Below are 15,756 nucleotides of genomic sequence, written 5' to 3'. Positions count from 1 at the left end.
AATCAAAGGATATTTAATAAGGATTTGACTCATGCCTGGTGTCTATAATGAGTCAAAATGCATGTCAGTTTCCCTGTGTTCCTAAGCAGCTCTACAGTATTGTCTGATGCATATGCTTCTAGGAGGAAATGCGCAGCAAATAAGGAAATTGGTTTGTTTCAGGTATCCAGGTGTGTTAAGTAGCAATGATTTAGTAAGAAAAGGAACTTTGCTCTCTGTATAGATATGTGATTTTTTTGTTTATGTTTATTAGTTTCTCAGCCAGCCGGACAATGAAAATGCCTTTTCTCACAAATGACCTATAACTGACTCACTTGATCTTTTTCATAATTAACCACCTGGGAAATCTGATGGACTGTGCTCTGATTCAGGAGACACAAAGGGCTCTGGCAGTACACCTGAAAGTGTCTGGATGCCGTTGGAATTAATAAATGACAAACCCAAACAGTTAACTGAGGAAGACAGTTACAAAACCTGAGCTGGAAAAATAATGAGAGTGACTACCTGTGGAAACATTAAAACATAGTTGTGGCAGGTACACCTGCCCTCATAGAGACCAAAACTTTTTGACTGAGAGAGAAGAAAAAAACCAAAACCTAGAAGCCATGGTTTGGGGGTTGAGCCACCCAGCCTGCATGATGACTGTGGTGATGTACACGCTTCCGCCGGTGAGAACTGTCACATACGCGCTTTGGTTGAAGGAGAAGGCCCTCAGCCAGTGAAACACCTCAGTCAAAAGAAACTTCTTGACCTTTGACCATATATGATGGCAGGTCAGACTCAACTAGGGCATAAAAAGGGCCCTGCCGGAGGGCAAACTGAGTCCGTCCTCCTCAGAGCAGCGGGTCTGCAGTCGGGGACTCTCCCCTTGGGTTGGGATGCTGCCCAAGGTAACTCTTCAAGGTTGAGGGCCCTCATCTTTTTAGGTGACTGATGTGCACATTTGGGGTCATCATTTCTAAAGCTTAAGAATTCTTAAGTCGGTTGTGCAGTATTAATTTCCTTTCACATCATTGAACCTGTGATTTACTAATATTGGAGTTCTAAACAATTTTGATTGAAGAATAAATTCCATTGTGTTTAACACCTGTTTAATTTGATTGTGTGAGTCTCGGTGACAATAGCCCAAGAGCAAAGTTCTCTCTGTGAGTACAGTGAGGATTAGTTATCATCAGTGAGGTCAATATCTAATAGAAGAGAGTTTTAAATGGCATTTCACAGGCCTAAGTTACCCCTTAATCTACTGTAAACACTTCAGCAGAATGTGCCTCAGTCTTTAAATTGCCCGTTGTAGTAGTAACTTAGTGATGGAGAAAGAGAAACAGGGTTGTGGGGTTTTTTTTGGTTTTTTGCTAGATTGAATTAAATACAAAGACCATTTCTGCTTGAAAGGGCACATCAGCACAAAACAGAACCAAGGACCAGATTTCTGACTCCTAAAAAATTGAATTCAGTGGAAGAAGCAAGTCTTGGCATCTTGCGGGATGCAAAATAGCAGAGTATCAGCATCCTGTGATTTAAATGAAATGAAAATAGAAGTGTAAAACTGTTAAAGATGGCAGTACTGAAATAAATGCAAGAATCAACACCTACAATGGCAACCCAAAACACTGTGGCTCGACTGTTTATTTGTGTAGATACAAAGCTGTACCATTTTAAAAAAAAGTGTTGATTATTGAAATGACTAGAGTCACAGCTTTCTGAAGATGTGTCTCACTCTTGCCTTTTGTACTAGATAGTAAGATGTAGATGACAGTTTTGTTTTGGTTTTTTGTAATGCCAATTTCATTTCAGTGGATGTTTCTCTCCTGTAAGCTTGTGGTCAGTATCATAGCAATATTGGAAGTTGGGGTTCTCATGTGAATGTTACTTTGGCTCAAGCCCATTAAGTCAGATAGCTGTATCTCCACTAAACCTCCTTGTAGTCCTAGCTTTTTTCTCCCTGTATCGACAACCAGCTCACAGCATTTATTCCCAAGCAGCAATAAGCCTGGTTGTCACAAGCTGAGGTTTATTCATTATGGAGAGAAAATGAAAAATACATAGGATAATTATATCTATTCTCACACCTGAGTACAACAAGCATGCAGGGTAGACTGTTGTGTAATTAGTCCTGACCCAGGCAGGTCAAGTCTTGTACTTAACCTGAGAGGGTTGTAGGGTGAAGCGCCTCCCTTTCTGCAGGCATTTCACAGTGCGGTTACCCATGGCCCGTGCCAAGCGATGGCATTTCCAGAGTCCCCCTCCTCCTTCCAAGTTCCTGTTGCAATACCTCTAATGCTAAGTGACTACCATTGCAGCGTGGTGCTATTTTTAATCCATACACAGGTGACAACAATTCTAAATTACATTACCGTGACTGTGGAGCATGTTCTTACTTTGTTTGCTTTTTCAGTTGTTGTGCATGCATTAATTTTTTAAAACATGTATAGGGGTTTGTGTGTATCAGAGAATTTTATATAGAAAATATACAGTGCCTTCATCTTTTTCATTTTTCTTCCAGTTAACATTCCATATCTCAAAGGATTTAACTGAACATAAGCCTGATATTTGCAATGTCATCTACTGTAGTTAGGAAGTAACCATCTCTGTATAAGACCAGCCTGAGTACCAGCATAAGATGACCTTCCCTAATCATAGTCCAGGGCCGTGTTTGCTAAGTGAACCACCAAGGCTGTGTTGCTCATGAAAAATGTTTAAATCCAAGGAAAGAGTTAGAGTCACTGAGTGTTTAATAGCCAAATTTACTTACCTAATTGGACTCAAGACACCTTAGCTGCCCACCGCTTTACTTGCTAAGCTACTTTAAAATGTAGCTGCATCTGAATTGTTTTTTTACGCTCCTCCATACCCTTAGCCAGCCAGCGTCACCATGATTTGGTTTGCTGTTAGGGAAGAATCAACAGTTTTTAAATGGTTTGTTTGTGCGTTTTGTTTGATTTTTGAGGTTGTTTTGATAGGGCTGTGAGTGCTGTTGATGATAAGTCACTTTTAACCTGCTCTTCCTGGTTCATGTGTTTTCAGGTTCTTCCTACAGCACCTTCTGATGATACAATAATGAAATCAATTTAAATGGAGGCAACATGGCCTAAAGGATAAGCTGAAGCCACGGTTCAGTATGGGGCCCTGCTCAAAGCAGAACTTTTCCATTCTTTCAGCTTAATTTTCCCACTCCAGCCATCGGTATCTCAGTCCCTTTATCCAGTGTCTGAAAGGTGTCATTAAATGTTAGCCAGGCACATGTAGAGACATGTATTTGGGCTTCTCTTTATTGGTTGATTTTATTTTCAGATTTCATTGACGGTGGTCTTTACACATAGTTAATGTATTTTGTTTTCTGAAACCATTTTGGTGGTGATGTTCATCAGCTTGTTGGTGTATTTTTCTTTGAGAGGGGTGTTAGAAGCATAAGGTGTTTGCTGAGCTACTGCACAGCAAATACGTAGGTGGAGAAATGCTCCCTACAGCTCAGACCTTTCATCTTTGGAGACCTACAATGCCCCTCTCTAATATTTTTGCCTGATTGGTGATTTTGCAATATAGCGAGACAGGATGAAGTCCCACTGTGAATCTTCACTTACAATCTTGGTGATTTTACAGCCCAGATCTGAGGAAAAGAAAAGCAATTTAATTCATTGTTCCTCATTCCTGTTTATCTACTCTTTACCATAATGTACATTCACATTTATATTGTTTAAAACCCATCCAACCCGCCTCATTTGCTGATAAGGATTTTCCCTGAGCAGAGTGCATTTTTACTGTAAAATTGATTGAAGTTTACTTTAGGAGGTCACTGAGAAGTTGGGCACATGATGAGTATGTCCTGAGTTCCCAAGGGAGCCTGTGAAACAGTTAGTGCACAGGACCATTTGACTTTGATAATGCTTCTGGGAGACCAGGTCAGACTAGGTTTAAACAGGATTAGGCTAAAGTAGATTTTCCTTAGTTGTATTTTAAGTAGCATGGGATTTATGAGGGGAAAGTAGGTTTATGACCCTGGAAAAATATTGATCCCTTTCAGTATGGTTACAGTCTTCAGAGTGAGACTGAGCTGCTTCCTTTGATGGCTACACTGGACTCATCTCATGGATAATATCCATACGGATTTGTGTATTTCTAGAAGATCACCTTGTGACTGACCTTGTAGGACCAAAGACTTGGATGTTTTGCTGCCAGTTCAGTCACCGCCACAGCTCGTGGAGAGTTCACCAAGTACCAGATTTAGCACAAGGAGGCGGGGGGGGACAGTCAGAAGAGGTGACACCACCACACACAGATTTGCACGGGCTGCTGAGGAATTGCGGTTTCAGTCTCAGTGGTGAGACAAATTGGCTGGTAGCTTCAAGCATGTAGCAGTGCTGCAAAGTTTGGCATTTGCCATCGTGGCTTCAAGGTTTGCTAGCTGAGTCCAAGCCCTTAACCTGTAGGTTGCAGAAATGGGTTTACATTTGATTTAAGGTGATATTTTTGCTGATACTAGTAATTTAGTCTTACATGTAAGCACCTGGCAATAAATAAAGGACCAACAGTGGGAATAGTTCACTGGCTCCTCAGCAACATTTTCGAAGCCAGAGTTTGGAAATTATGTTAGGTTAGGAAATGGCCTTGAGGTACAAGTTAATTTACTCAGCATTTCACGTAAGCAGATTTTGTTGTGTTTAACGGTTTGTCATCTGGTGAGGGTGAATCACAGATCAGCACAGAGTCATTTCTCAGTGTCAACCAGCCTTCAGTAAATAGAGGCATTTAACAGTCATCTGCAAATAGCTGCTGGAGACCAAAGGTTATATCAGTGAATAATAACATTAGGACTTTTACAGTCCCCTTCCTCTTTGTTTCCCAGAGCCCTTCATGATGGTGGGTAAAGGTTGCTGTCCCCAAGGCACAGAGGCGAGGACAAAGCGTGGAAGGGGGTCAGCAAGGACACAGCTCTGTGGTCCTGGCTCCAGCTGAGCCACATTACCAGCCTACTGCCACCAGCTGCTTGACTCTCCTACAGCCCTAGTTTTTCACACCCTCCACCCCACCATATGCAATTGCTTCCTGATTTGTTTTTGTGCAAGTGATCCAAGTTAAAAAGCCACACTTTAAAGAGGAAGACCACAGATCACAGAGAGGGTGAGTGAGTTACGCTGCCAGAAGCAGAAGTACAACATCTAGGGATGCCCCAAGTGCTGACCAAACCCATGTTGCAGCGAGAGGAGCACATCATCCGTGTCCTAAGCTGCCCCTGGCTGCGTAAAGCAGCAGTGGCAGTGACAGTGCCAGGTCCAGACCCAGCTGTCCTTGCTTCTTCCAGGGTGCCTCTACCACATCCCTGCCTTCCCCAAGCTCTGGGGTGGCAAGAGCTTCTCCCCTCCTGGAGGGCAGGGAGGACCAGGGGAGGTGTAGCAGCCCCCGGGCTGGGGCCTGAGCAGGCACTACACAAGCCACACCTCCATTGTGTTGTGCTAGCTGGCAAAAACAAACGAAGACTAGAGGTAATGGTTCCTATTTTTACCTTACAGCAAACACTGCCCCAAAATATCCACGTACTTCAGCATGCTTCTTCGGAGGCTAAAATCCACCCACCACCACACTTTGTCCTCGAGCAGGCTATTAAAAATCTTCAGTTGCTAGCACTTCAGCTCAGGAAGCAACGGCGTCACACCCACGCCAAACAATAAAAGCAGCAATAGGCAAGAATACCCGTACTCTGTTACACTTCTGCTCCCCGACCTCAGAAACACCCTTACTCCGTAACTAACTCCTGCAGCAGCTTTGGCTGGCCTTTGCTTTCCTCTTGCATTCCATCCCCCTCTCTTCCTGGTAGCAGTTTTACAGTCTGAAGGAAACACGTCTGTGATTTTCTTAAAACAGTTCACATAATTTGAAAAGCCGCTGGGGGGGGGGGTGTGTGTGTGTGTGGGTGCGTGGGTATTTTTTAACTAACTACGGTAAAAGGTTATGCCAAGCACATATCTTTGCAGGGCTTATTAGTCCAGGAGAAAGAAAGTTAACATATGCACAGCCTGCTTCTGCGTATAAGTAGTATGCCATTTGGGGCTACAAATAGAGGGCTATTTTTAAAAAAGCTGACACAAAAATGTCACTATTGACTACAAGTCCTAAGCAGTCAGGGTACCTTCCACTTTTTTTCTGCCAACTATGCCTTTTTTTGGGGCATGTTTTACTAGCATCAGTTAAGTTGCTGACTTCTGTTTATTTTTTTAACCAAATACAATTTAGTTAGGTGGAGTACAGGCAAAGGGATTGTATAAAATCCATGTGTTTTCCCAAACCTGGTCATTGTGGTTTTCTTAAAGTCTGTTGTTCAAACACACCTTGTTGGTGCGCAGCTCTGTTCTAGAGGAGAGCTGGATCTGAAAATCCCTGCCTTTCACTCTTCCACCTGAGTTGTCCCAGTGCTCTGTGTAGAGAAGTGAAGCCTTGTGTCTTCCAGAGATCAGGGTCATGCTTTTGCCTTTTTAAAACCTTTTGTGTATCTAGGGTTACAGCCACGAGCATAGTGTATGGCTTTTTTGTTTCCTACTTCAAGGAAAGAGCCGGTTCTCAGCCCACAAAGCTAGTAACACAACACCGCTCAGGAGGCTGATTCAGCTTAAAATAAGCTGTGGCTAACCACAGTCTTCCCCGTGCCTCAGCTCCCTGCTGACACGTCCGAAAGTGATTGCTGGGTAGGTCTTGGCACTTCACAAAATCTGCGGGAAAGGATGGCCAGGACAGCCCTGACACTGACGTCCCCACGCAAGCAGGAGTCCCAGCTGCTAAGCCTCCCCACGGCCCGGTTTGGGGTCCCCATGCCCCTCCAGCAGTCCCACGCTGGCTGGCAGGGCTACGGTCCGAGCCGTACCCGCGGCAGTGCCACCCCCAGCCCGTCCTCTCCTGGCAATGCCTCCTCCAGCCGTGGCAAGCCTCTCCCTTCAGTGACTCAGCATCTGAATAATAGCCTTTTTTTTTTTTCCTCCCCCCTCTGTCTTGACAAGGAATTTCAATATAAGAAAATTGCATTTAGAAGGAAACGAAAATAGAAGAAACTAACTGGTATCTTAAGGTTCCCCTTTCCTAAGGCTACAGACTAAGGACAGATCTACCCCATTTGTTTAGTTGAAGAAATCATCAGGCGTAGCAGTGAGTCCCAGAACAAGGTTTCAGGGCCAAGTAAATATTTTGGACAGGCTTGTTTATTTTGTCTGCGCTGATAGTGCCAAGCTCCAGCACCATGAAATCGGGCCGCTTTGACCGTATCCTGCTGAGCACCAGAGCTCAGAGGGACTTCAAGTAGCCCAAAATGCTATCCAAAGGGCAGAGTTATTCACGGCGCCTCAGGGGCTGTCTATGACACACCACCACTGTGATGCTGGATGCGGAATTTCAGAGGTGCTGGGTCAGCTACCAGGCCCTGCCTAGACCAACTCAGCCCCTGCCAGGTTCACTGCGACGGGAGCAAGCACTTACTGCCTTTGCTGGTCCACAGGGTGTTGGGGCAAGTGACTAAAAGATGGAGAAAATGCTTGAAGTCAGCCAGAAGGAGCTGAGCCTATATGGGGGTGGGACAGCATCCCCTCCACCAGCGTTGCCCCAGCACAAGCAGTCTCATAACCCCCACACTCACTGCAAGTGCCAAGGAAGATTGAATTTGCCCAGGGGATGCTGACCTCGCTTTTACCTGTGCTCAGAGGCAAGGCACAAATGTGCTCCCAAAGCCCACACAAAGCTTTGCAAGCTGCCACGTGGATCGCTCCGGCGAGGGAGTGTTGTGTCTCTGGTCCCTTTTTCGATTTTCAAAATGATGTTCTTCCTTTAAAAGCAATGAAGATAGAATTTCTGCAATATGTGAATGTCCTTCACAGGGCCTCTGCATGAATTTTGACCATATCTGACCTGACTTGTGAGATTTTACAACAAAGGTTTTCCTGGCTGCCTATGCAAACTCTAAGAGGAACACCACCAAAAAAAAAAAAAAAAAAAAAAAAAAAAAAAAAGGAAAATGCAAGGGAAATTATTTCTTGTCAGGGAAGGGGGGGAGTAGGGTTTTTTCCAGTCTGTTTTATAATTTTATGGAAGTTTGCAACCAGGAATTTTATGTCATGTTAAGTGATCTGACATGCAAGCAGCAATAAATAAGAGCATTTTTTTTCTATTTTTATGATGATACGATAAAGTGTTAAAATAGGAGTCTCAAAGTCCAGTGTACAAATATTTTAACCTCTGGTGTCATGCTCACCTTATTTTAGTATTGAAAAGGCCACTAAAGTTGATCACCCTCTGCACAGTAAATGATCCAAGGGAAATGCAGAGGGGAGCATGGAAGCTATTTATGCCCGTGAGAGACACCACACGAATCATTCTCATACTTAATTTTGTCTGATTATTAGTACGCATTTGTGTGGGCAGCAGAGAAATAGGCTTGTTAAATACTGCTTTGAAATCTGTTAGCTCAGCCCCCATATTTTGGAGTTAAACATGTAGGGATTTAGTGAACTTACTTAGTGAGTCACCATCTCTGCAAATGCAAAAGACGGTTCAGTGCATTTAGCACCGATATCACATATACAATTAACACTCCAGAACACTTCTCTAAATAACAGAACCACCCAAAGCAATTATTTAGGTGATATTAGTAACTAGGGTGCAGTGTTCCTTGCTGAACAGGCAAGAGTCCCCTTTATAAGCATCTTCTCATGCTGTTGAGGCTGGAAGGCGTTGGTAAAATTATGCCTGCAGAAAGGTTTAACTCTCACAATGCAGCACAAACACTACAGAGAGGAGCAATATGATGTAATATTTCACTGCCTATCAGAGCAGGTTGCTTACACCTTTGCAAGCAGTCAGTGGTGGCTTTCTTTTCTCCAGAGAGGGGCAGAGCTGGCAGGTGAATCCTCGAGGCCAAGGGAAGATGCACATCATTATATCCCCTCTCTTGGCAGAGAAGCAGCAGTGCCCAGCTGGTCTCTCCTGGGCTTTGCCAAAGACCGAAGCAGCAATTGGGCCATGATGATTTTCTCACCCTGTAGTGTAAAAGGATGAGTAAGTCTGTTGTAAGGACTTAAGTAAGGACTGTTGTGATTATTACAAAGTCCTTGGTAACATTACAAATATTCTTGGTAATGTCTAGGACCTTGGTTTTGTAACCTTCTTCTACAAAAGAAGGCCAGCTGAAATCTTCACGGTCTTTGCTTCTATGAGAATGTTTGGGTTGCATGGTAATCTTGGGTTTCGAAAACAAGTTACAAAAGCTTGTCCTTGCTTTGACCGTTCAAAGAAGTACTGCAACTGTCAGACAGTGCAGCATCTAAGACTCTTGTACCTTTGTCTGCCCTGGATTTCAGCTATTACTCCAACTATCTGTATGGGTCAGACTTTTTTAATGGAAGGTTTATAGGTCACTGGAGTCAAAAGCGTGAAATGGTAGTAAGTGTGTAGGGCAATGGCTGTATGGTGCTTGCAAGCAGCTGCTTCTCTAAGTGATGCACTGTACTTTGAAAGTGCAGAGATACTCACAAAAGGTGATGGCATGTGATACTGTGAGGGGGCATTATCAGAGGGCTGTGGCTCACCAGGGGGCTAGGAAGACTGTAGATGCCCTGGCAGCCCAGCCTTGAGGAAACATGCTCCAGGAGAAGGCTGTGCAGGGATGGGGGTAGAGCAGCGCAGGCAGATACCACCCTCCACTCACAGCCTGGCCCCTGCTGCCCCTACCCCTGGGCTGCTTCCACTGGTCCGAAACACTTCTGTAAGACACAGCCTTGGAAATACAGCAGCAAAAAGCAGGACAAAAATTCTTGTTTCTTCCATTTTTTCTCCTCCCACTCTTCTTTTCATTACTTCTTTTGTTCTTGCTTTCCTTATTCTCTCTCATTTTCTTCCCTTTCTTTTTCCCTTTCCTTTTCCCTTTCCCTTTCCCTTCCCTTTCCCTTTCCTTTTCCCTTTCCCTTTCCTTTTTCCCTTTCCCTTTTCCCTTTCTTTTTCCCTTTCTTTTTCCCTTTCCTTTTCCCTTTCCCTTTCCCTTTTCCCTTTCTTTTTCCCTTTCCCTTCTTTCCCTTTCCCTTTCCCCTGCAACACCTCAAAGGGTTTTACAAAGCAGGGGTAGTACTACCAACCACTGTTCTTTTTAAAGAGAGAAAGAAACCTGAAGTGCAGGGGTTTATGAAGGTTGCTCATGCCATGTTCCACCTCACACTGCCTCACCTTGTCTTCGTCCCACATCAGCACCTACAGCCAGATGTGGCAGCTGCTACAGGATAGCAACAGCTCCCAAACCAGGCAGAAGCACAGCTAAGAGCTGTCTGTGCACACGAACCACTTCGAGATGGCATTTGTATCAGAAGAAGTGCAAGTACAGCAATTTGAATTTCATTTTATTCTTGAAGGTTGAGATGGTGTTGAGGTGAGGATGTCTGAGATGGCATTGAGGAGAGGATGCCCTAGTGATGGGGGCACCAGCCCGGGAGTGGCAGGAAACTGTGCTCAGCTCCCTGCCCTCTGACAGGCCTCCGGTGAGAGTTTGGGCTGCTCATGTAAGCTGGCGGAGCGATGGGGTGTCCAAGCAACCTCCCAGACTGTTAGCACGGAGTTCAGTGGAGCACCACGCTTGAGGGAGCAAGCCCCTGTAATAAGCCAAGATGGTGAGCGTTTAGCGTGTGCGTAGTGTCACGCTGCTCTTACCCACTGTGCCTGGAACAACTCCAGCCCTAGTCACTCCAACCTGCCCTGCGCGTGTCCTGGCTTTCACTGAGACTTTCAGCCCCACAGGTGGGTACGTGATGAAGGCATGGCCTCATGGGGTACCTCATCCATCCCCCCCTCAGGGCCTGGAGAGGTCAGAGCTGAGGATTGCAACAGTTCATTTCTTTATACGTTTAGGCCTAGAAATCTGGGAATCTCTCTTTCTGTAACACCATCTTCTGCATACAGTTCAAACTCTTTCTCTTTTCCCTGAGTTATCCCTCAGAGCTTGTGGATCTTCACGTAACAATGCTGGAAATGCCCCCAACATATGCAGCCCCTCAGCTGGGGTAGGGACGACTGCTCAGCGCTGGCTGGTGGGTGCTGCAAGACAGCAATGTTCCCGTTTGGCACATCTGTTTGCTGTTTCACAAGCCATAAAAATACAACAATGGTGACTCCTCCTCAAAAATAAAAGCTCAGGAAACAATTTTTACAACATCAAGTTAATATAACGAGTATTAGCACTGCCCAGAACTAGCTGGAATTGGTATTCTGTATGAATTATCAAAGGGGCTGGGTTTCTTACAGCTATGAACCTTGCACCACCGTGCTGGGAGGTTGAGATTTGTTTAAGTGGGGGCTGAGATTAAAGTTTAGCTAATGTTTTAATACTTCCAGGTTCTAAGAAGCAAAATACCTTTCATATTTTGAGATGGTACCTCTAGGACAAAATATGAAAGGAAGAGGCACTGCTCATATTTCATCTGGATTTCATGGCATTTCTGGCCATATTTTTAGGTTAATTCCTAAAGGACAGTTTTAATCAGAATTAATGCAAGAATGCAGTCACAAACTCATTACTTTGGAAGAAAGACAGCTAATTACAGAGTACAAGCATGGGGCAAGCAACCTTCATTTTGCATTTTAACTATGCTCTTAACTCATGAACTATAAACCTATTAAGCTCAGTTATAAATGATTCAGTATCTGATCCCAAACCAAGAACAGTCATTGTATTCTTTTTAATAGCCATAGGAGAAGACTGATGAAAATTACACTGGTAACGTGTTCATGATTATTCAATGGCGCTTTTTTAAGCCTGCAAATTCTGTGCTCACTTGCGCAAGCTGTGCCTGCATCAACTCATTGTAGTGAAACAGATAATTGTAGCCTGAGATTTACCGACAACATACCCAAAGGCTCTCAAATTTTGAAACTGGCTCACAAACCCTCTATACCACAACAACTGTGCTTACATCTGGAGCTTATACTACTTTAAATAGGTTAGTCTCAACATACCACTCTAGCAAAATGTCACAAAAGCATTTCTTACTGCTATTTTCCTAAAGAAAATGTTAAGTAGCAGAATTCCTATGCTCAAAGCCTAAATGGGCCCTTCTATCAAGAACACTAGTCTATGAAGAAGTTTTCTTTCACTTGTCTTTTCTCTGTAGTTTGCATGACTTCTGCTGCTAAGTTGGTTGATGAAAATACATAACAGCTTTATATCTTGTGCACACAGTTTTGCATAAGTTGGTAACAACTTGCACATAATTCTCAAAATTTCAGCATACAATTCCTCAGTGGTTCTCCTATGGTAGTTTGTTTTAAAAGAAATCCACTTCTTTTGAATTTCAGAGCTTCCTAGACTGGGGACATTTCTATGCCTAAACTTTGAAAAGTAAGAAAGTGAAGAAAACACATTAAAGGACATGTGACTCTGTATGCTTGCTGCCAAGCACAAGAAGAAAGCATTTCAGGATAGTCTACTTAGACACAAAATAATAAAAAGGTTACTGAAGCACTGGCTTTGATTTATCAAGCCAACAAATCTGGTAATAAAGATACACAAAAAGCTGTAAGAGTTTTGAATCTGGAAGAAGATGCCCTAAAATAACGTTATGCATACTAAGCAGAGTTTGCAAACCCCTATGATGCATGCGCCCAAGTTCCCCAGGGAACAGGTAAGTTCTGTGCACCTCCAACACTTTGCTGTGGATTATGGTCTTCACTGTAAATCTTCATCAGTCAGCTTGCCACCTTTCCTCCAAAGTCAAACACAGAAAGAGATGAGGGTTGGTGTAAACACAAGGCCTCTTTATTTTGTTTCCACAGTACATGACTTCCCATTTAGCATGATCAAAACCAAGCAGAACAGTGGAAATCACATATACCATTTTTCCTAATACACTGCTTTTCCTTGAAACTACACGAGTACAACAGGAAGAATAAATTCAACAACATTAACTGCAGTTAGGCATTTTTCACAAACGAAAGAACCAGAGCCTATGCACAACAGGCAACAAGCAGACAAAACCAACGACCAGAATCAGAAAAGCTTACTCCAGTGAGATACAAACTCTTTTTTGGGGAAACAAGGTTCGTCTTGAAGCAAGGGCTGCAAACTTCCTCAACTAAGGAGTATGTGCAACAGCTTTTTAAAAGCTTCATCAGCAAAAGCTGTTAAAGGAACACACAAACCAGCTCTGAAGCCACAAGAACAGACAGGACACAGATCAAAGCCTTCAGTTGTCATAGACAGTGGTCCCTTCTACTGAAGGCTTATCTCCAGGGAGTTTTTGTACCTAAATGTGCCTAAGAGCACTTGGCTGAGCAAAGCCTGTGGGGACTTTCTGTGTTTTTGCCAGCTGCTCACAGTTTACATCCTGGTCTTGGCTGGGTTTAATTGTTACCAGCTAACTCAAGCGTGTCCTGGTTTCGGCTGGGATAGAGATAATTTTCTTCTTAGTAGCTGGTATTTTGGATTTAGTGTGAGAATAATGTTGATAACACACTGTCATTTTAGTTGTTGCTAAGTAGCACTTACCTTAAGTTCAGGATTTCTCAGTTTCCCATAATCTGCCAACAAGCAGGTGCACAAGAAGCTGGGAGGGAGCACAGCCAGGAGAGCTGACCCGAACTAGCCAAAGTGCTATCGCATGCCATAGAACGGTATGTTCAGTATATAAACTGGGGGGAGTTGGCTGGGAGGGGCGGATTGCTGCTCTGGCATCTGTCAGCAGGTGGTGAGCAATTGCATTGTGTGTCACTTGTCTTTTCTTGGGTTTTTTTTTTAATTATTTTATTATATTACTTTTCATTGCAATTATTATTACCATATTACTATTACTGTTGTTAGTGCTACATTTTAATTTACTTTAGTTATTAAATTGTTCTTATCTCAGCCCATGAGTTTTACATTTTTTCTGATTCTCCTCCTCATGCCATTGGTCAGGGCGCAGGGAGCGAGCGGCTGTGAGTTGCCTAGTTGCTGGCTGGGCTTAAACCATGACAAGTCATTAAGCCAAATCACTGCATCTGTGAGCTGTGCAAACATAATGACATCTACCTGATGGGACAAATATTTTGTGAATTTAAGTGTTAGGCAGGTGGGTATAGGATTGCCTTTTAGTCTTATCCTTCTCCCAACTCCACTCACTCAGCATAATTCTTTTCAAACTAAAACCAAGTGTATGAGAAACCACAAAGTAAAACCAGAATTAAAGTGAATACACACTTAAGAATCCTTACCAGGGGAAGGAGTGTGAGTCCAGGCATGACTATTGCATGCACTTCTACAGAAGTGACTGCCTCTGCAGAAGCCACAGGGGACCTCACTGGCTGGAGCACACTGCAATTCAAGGCATTTTCCAAGAAGAAATTTCCACTGACATTTCCTGGAAACTACGCTCCAGAAACACTGCTCAGCCTTTCAAGAAAAACTAACAGTTCTATCAGCTTTACACAACAGATTGTTGTTGATGTTGCTGATGTTCTTTTGGCTTCCCAAGAATTGTTTTTATTGCTGTTGTGTTTTTGTACAGAGAGCCTTGCAGCTGTCATTTGCTGGCTCCTCTGTTGAGAGAAGCACAAGTTGTTGCACATACAATACAAGGGTCTAGAACAATCCCCCAACTTTAAGCCGAAGTTCCTAGTACCTACAAGTTCACTGTTAGGTATATGCCCGTGTAGTTTAAAACGTGCTGTGCTCTCTGCAGTGTCCTTAACTTCAAAGCAATCTGATTTTTAAACCAGCTCATTTTCAGTTACTTTAGTCACGCCAGATGCTTGTCTTCCTGTGTCAGGCTCAGTCATCACCACGCCACCAGGCACACAACAGAGGATGATCTTTGGGACATGCAGGAGCCGACATTCTTCCCTGGGACCAGACTAGTTAAGTCTTTGACCTGGCCAATGCCAAATGTTTCACAGGACATGTGGAGATAAAGCATAGCGTGCCCTTACGCCAGGTTCCTTCTGGAGTTGATACAGGTAATTTTGATTTAAATTTTGAAGTAGAGGCTAAGAGTTGAAAAGTGTTATATAATTATGCTATGATTAGCTACGATTATTTGGGCTTGTATTATTAAGCATGTAAGTAACTGATTTGGAAATCTGCTCAGTTGTTGGGCCTCAATGACTTTCAGAAGGAATGAGGTCCATGATTTAAAAGAACACTGACAGAGAATGAATCTTCTTTTCTGAGTGTTTCCCACCTAAAACTTCACTGACACTTCATCGTGTTTTTATGAGTTCCTCTGATTTAGCTTCTTTCTACTTTGCATTATTTTGTATTCTGCTACCACCCTTTTCAAATTTCTTCTCAAATCCTTGTTTTTTTCCCCAGCACTTTCGCAAATTTTCAAAATTCCTTGGCTTTTTTTAAAAAAAATCTTCTACTTGTACACTATCATTTTAGAGATGAGTTGACCACTGCTACACACAGGGCTGCAGATAAGGCAGCACCGTTTATTCATACAAACCCAGTATTTTAAAAGCTATCCACCTTATCAACTGTTTTGGATTGTTCCTGGAAATGCCTAAAACAGTATTTTTAAACATCTTTTCTGAGCAATATTGTTGATACCTTTTCCTTTTAAAACTGGGATATTCTTTGAACTTGGGCCTTTTATTTTTCAAGACTTTCATTTTCTTTTTAAATGTATAATCAAGAATAGTTGCGGTCTCTTTTGCTCAGTAGAACAGTAGATATTAAGCAGGAATTATTATCTTTTGCTAATCTGCATTGCATAATCACAATTAAAATTTAAAAAATCTATTTCTCTGTAAATATTTTTAAATTAA

Source organism: Accipiter gentilis, chromosome Z, assembly GCF_929443795.1.
Source record: "Accipiter gentilis chromosome Z, bAccGen1.1, whole genome shotgun sequence".
Taxonomy (NCBI): domain Eukaryota; kingdom Metazoa; phylum Chordata; class Aves; order Accipitriformes; family Accipitridae; genus Astur; species Astur gentilis.
The sequence above is the reverse complement of the archived record's forward strand: the minus strand, read 5'-3'. Positions refer to the sequence as shown.